The sequence below is a fragment of the Jaculus jaculus genome, chromosome 1 (genome assembly GCF_020740685.1).
Source record: "Jaculus jaculus isolate mJacJac1 chromosome 1, mJacJac1.mat.Y.cur, whole genome shotgun sequence".
Taxonomy (NCBI): Eukaryota; Metazoa; Chordata; class Mammalia; order Rodentia; family Dipodidae; genus Jaculus; species Jaculus jaculus.
Window position 1 is genome coordinate 148,108,314 of NC_059102.1, and position 5,100 is coordinate 148,113,413.

The window sequence follows — 5,100 nt, forward strand, 5'->3', positions numbered from 1 at the left end:
TGGTCTTCACTTGGCTTCCAAGGAAGGGGACCAAGTTACCAAGTGTCTTTTGGTGACACATGTTGTGGTCCTCAGGCTTGTTACTTTCCTTGCTGTGAGAGGCACAGAGAGGTTTGATCTCTCACCCTTCAGTGGACAGGTGGGCTGTCTCTGGTGTGTGGCTAACGTGAAGCTGGTGGGAAGCCCGGAGGTATGGCCTGACGGCTCTGCTGGGTGGATGAGCCTTGCTTTGCTGGTGAGTTGTCTCTGGTGGGCATTACCGCTTTTCTGAACCCCTTCTGCTTTTGAAATGAGCAGTGTGACAGACATCTTTGTCCTCGAAGGATAAGTATTTGCCTTTTGTAAGGATCTCTAAGGCTTTATGAACCCTCCTGCTGGAGAGATTGCTGCATTCTCTTGCTTGGGTCTGTCCCAATATGGTGTTTGGGACCCGGTGGGTGTCTTTTCCCCTCTGTCCACCCTGTGTCTAGCACAATTCCTGGAAGCCCCTTACTGACTTGAATTCAGACCTTCCTCCCGTTCCTGAGCTCACATTCCTCCACGCCAGACTCTGGGTTTCCCAGGCATTGGAATTAGGCTGGCCTGGGAGAGGCCCTGGTTCTGCTTGGTGGCCTACTGCCTAGTCCTGGTTCTGGACACACCCACCAGGGTGGAGACACAGCACCTGGCTGGATCCCTCATTGGCTATAGCCCAGCTCTGGCCCTTCCCCAGGAAGGACCCAGGTGGTATTCTGCAGAGCAAAGTCCTTCAGAGGATCTATCCAGAAACGCATGGCAGTGGAGAGTCAGGACCTGGAGCTCCTATGGCTAGAAGGTAATGGCCCTTAGGACTCAGGACTGGGGAGGAAGAGGCCATATAGGGCTCACCTGGGTGGAAGGAGGCCTTTGGGTGGGTCTTGGGACAGAAACCCCTTAGCCTCCTAAACTGGCTGTCTCAGGCCATTGGATCTGAACAGACCTCCCAGCGGATGCTATGCCCTGCCCGGAGGGCAGTTCCAGCCTGGTGAAGCCAGGCAAGGCCAGGTGCCTAGAAGCTACTTGTCAAGGTCCTGGTCTCAGGCAACCACAGCTTGCCTCTGTTAATCCCGGGGTTCTCTCAAGATCCGTCCCGCTGGCTGTAGTTGACCGTTCTCACCTGTAAGATAGATGTGACCCCGTGGATACCTCACAACAGTCCTGTGGGTAGGTGGCCCACAGTGTGGGCACATCTCCCTCCCAGGCTTGACAAAGGTCCTTGCACACCAGCCTGACAGCCTCCAAGTGCCCAGGGTACTGGCAGAGTGGCATTCCAGGAACACTGCACTGAGGCAAAGGTCTCCTACATCTCAAGAGGAGGTGAGGAGACAGAGAAGAGAGTGGAGGTGTGGATGTGAAGCGAAGGTGAGGAGAGCGAGGGGCCACTGTGACAGGGACCTTGTGGCCCTGCTCTGGCTTGTGATTCCAGCTGAGTTTCAGGGGGGAGTGGGTAGAGGGTGGGTGGAGGGCAGTCGGGTAAGGCTCACCCACAAGGTCCTGTCCCTAGATCTCTCGTTGTCACAGATGGGCGGCCTAGGACCCCCAGGGGAGAAAGTCTCTGGCACCCAGATGTCTGAGGCCCCTGAGGCCCCTGAAGATGGTCCTGGTGATGACATCCTTGGCGCCGACGACTCGGACTTGGTGCCCTCGGTGACTCTGGCTGTGACCCTCATACTGTTGTTCCTTCTGTTGTCAGCCTGGCTGGCGTGGCCACCCTGCCAAGCTTCCTACTAAAGTGGGTATCAGGCTGGTGCAGGTGGCAGCAGGATGGCTGAGCCTCCAGCCCACCCTGCGCCAACTGCACTCAGTGCGCTGTGTGATGCCCTTGCAGGAAACGCATGTGGCCAGCTATAAGGCATGCGCCCTTGCGAACTCAGGCCACTGCAGCTCAGCCTCGCCCCTTCCCTGGCTTGCTGGTTGGCTTTTATTGTCCTCATCTTCGGAAGGCTGTGCGAGCAACTGAAGGTAAAGCTACTCGTGGAATGTGTCAGTGAAGGGGGATAATCTGGTTCTGGTCCAGTCTTTGCCCATACTGGGGTGTGGGTTGTGGCTACGCCCTTCTCCATTCTGGGTCTCGCTTTGCCCAGTCTTCGAGGTAGGAGGGCAATACCTGCTTCTGGGTACGACTGGGAGAGTCCCCAGTGGGTAAATCTTCTGTGATTATTCCCCTAAGCGGATAGGCTGAGGAGCCTGCGAAGACGTGCTGGTATTGACCTCCCTCTGGCGGCTGAAGATAGAATTACACCATCTGCATAGCAGTCCCCCGGGGTGACTGGGCAAAGGCACATTTTCATTAAAAAAACAAACAAAAAATCTTTTTTAGCATGTGTGTGTGTGTGTGTGTGTGTGTGTGTGTGTGTGTGTGTGTAAGAGAAAGAGTATACTTGTGCATGTGGAGGCCAGAGGTCTACATCGTTGCCTTCCTTAATTACCCTACACCTTATTTTTTAATATTTATTTTATTACTAGAGACAGAGAGGGAGAGAGGGACAGAGAGAGATAGAGGAAGAGAGAAAGAGAATGGGCGTGCCAAGGCCTCCAGCCACTGCAAACAAACTCCAGACGCATGCACCACCATGTGCATCTGGCTTATGTGGGACCTGGAGAATTGAACCTGGGTCCTTAGGCTTCGCAGTCAAATGTCTTAGCTGCTAAGCCATCTCTCCCGCTCATTTAATTTCTACTTTTTAAAAAAAGTTTTTTGAGATAGTGTCTTGTGCTAGCCCATGCTGACCTGGAATTTATGTAGTCTCAGGCTGGCCTCAAACTCATGGTGATCCTCCTACCTCTGCCTCCTGAATGTTGGGATTAAAAGCATGCACTACCATGCCCAGCTTTTTATTTTTATTTATTTATTTGAAAGGAGGGGGGAAAGACAGAGAAAGGGACCCACACAGAGAGACACTCATAGAGAGAATGGGTGCTCTAGGGCCTCCAGCCACTGCAAAGGAACTCCAAATGCATGCACCCCCTTGTGCATTTGGGTTACATGGGTCCTGGGGAATTGAACCTGGGTCCTTCGGCTATGCAGGCAAATGTCTTAACTGCTAAACCATCTCTCCAGCCTCCACCTTATTTAAATTTTTTTTGTTTTGTTTTTGGAGGTAGGGTCTCACTCTAGCCCAGGTTGACGTGGAATTCACTATGTAGTCTTAGGGTGGCCTCAAACTCATGGCAATCCTCCTACCTTTGCCTCCCAAGTGCTGGAATTCAAGGCATGCACCGCCACATCCTGCTCAGCAACCTTATTATTATTTTTTTATTTATTTGATAGTGACAGACAGAGAAAGAGGCAGATAGGGAGAGAAGAGAGAGAGAATGGGCGCGCCAGGGCTTCCAGCCTCTGCAAACGAACTCCAGACGCGTGCGCCCCCTTGTGCATCTGGCTAACGTGGGACCTGGGGAATCGAGCCTCAAACTGGGGTCCTTAGGCTTCACAGGCAAGCGCTTAACCGCTAAGCCATCGCTCCAGCCCAGCAACCTTATTTTTTGAGATGAGGTCTCTCACTGAACCCAGAGCTCAGTGCTTGGGCTAGACTGGCTAGCCAGTGAGCCCCAGAGATCCTTCTGCCTCTGCCTTCCCAGCACTGGGATTATAGGCATGTGCACACCTAGCTTTTGCTTTTATGTGGGGCTGAGAATCTGAGCTTAGGTCCTAGTGCTGCTTGCGCTAACTGAGCCATGTTCATTGCCCGGATTCCACTTCTTTTTCTTTTAATTTTTTTCTTTCCTTTGTTTTGATTTCTGAAATAGGATCTCACTCAAGCCCAGGCTGACCTGGAACTCACTCTGTAGTTCCAGGCCGGCCTTGAGCTCACAGCAATCCTTCTACCTCTGCCTCCCAAGTGTTGGGATTAAAGGTGTGTGCCAACATGCCTGGCTGATTTTCATTTTTTTTTCCCTTAGGTGTAAATTTTTAAAGTTGTGGATAAGCACACATGCCACTGCCCAGCAATGACTGCTTTTGGCCTTTACTACTTACATTCTTTCCCTGTGCTTTTAGTCTATGTTAGACACACACACACACACACACACACACACACACACACAGAGGTCATGGTGGGCAGGGCAGCTGGGGAAATAGCTCAATGGAGAAAGAGCTTGCCATGCAAGTCTGAGGGCTTGAGTCAAAGGAGAGAAGCTGCTCCAGCACCCAGATAAAATGCCAGGCATCATGGTGTGCTCTTGTGATCTCAGCACCCCAACAATGGAGACGGAATCCCTGGGGCTCACTGCATAGCTTAGACTAGCTAAATCAGTGAGCTCTAGGTTCAGTGAGAGATTGTATCTCAAATAAAGTGGAGAACACTGGAGGAAGACATGCCTTCCCCCACAAGCCCACACACACTCATGCAACTACACATGTGTAAACATGCATGTACATCACACACACACATCACTAGGGGGTAGGCAATCCTATTGTCTCGAGGTTAGGGGAGGGTTGCTGGTGGTCCCCTCCCAGGACAGTGTGTTCTGCTTTTAGCACCCCTGGTTTCAAGGGACATTTCTTCCAGGTATGTTCAATCTCTCATGAAACACACTCTTCTCAAGAGCCTTGTGGCATCATGCCAGGCCTACAAGGACTAGGGTGCCCACCCCAGACGAGCTATGGGCAGATCAGTCGGAAGGGTTTACCATGGCTAGCAGAGGCTAGACCAGGTAAGCCAGGGTTGCTATGGTCCATGGTCCAAGACTGGGACTGGAGGGGACACCAGCAGCCACAGGATCCCCAGGGATGCTATCCCAGGCAGGGGACAGCCTGCGGGAAGGTCAGAGGCAACCTGCATTCCTTGTTCTCAGCTTCTGGCTTTCCTTCCAGCGACTGAGGGCCATGGAAGACATCTCAGAAGTAGAAGGAGGATTCTGCAGGGTGATGCCGTGGGCATCGTGTTCTTCAACTGTACTTCGCCCATGTCAGGGTCCCTGTGGGCAGTGCTGCTCCCTCCTGCCCCAGCTCTGGAAGGCAAAGCTCACACCTGTGTGTCCCGGCCAGGGACAAGCTCCCTCGGGTCCTGCACACAGATCGCCTTATTCCAACCCCTAGACCATGTCTGTCAAGTCAAACTGGGAGGTGAAAAGGGGACT

The 5,100-nt window shown here is 52.6% G+C and overlaps 1 long non-coding RNA gene across 1 annotated transcript; it reads left to right on the top strand.

Moving 5' to 3' along the window:
- The first annotated feature begins 746 nt into the window (after window positions 1–746).
- On the top strand, window positions 747–2,298 carry LOC123459336. Its single transcript, XR_006636223.1, has 5 exons — window positions 747–814; window positions 1,246–1,380; window positions 1,540–1,750; window positions 1,847–1,980; window positions 2,189–2,298. It is a non-coding gene; the product is annotated as an uncharacterized LOC123459336 (long non-coding RNA).
- Window positions 2,299–5,100: the final 2,802 nt, after the last annotated feature.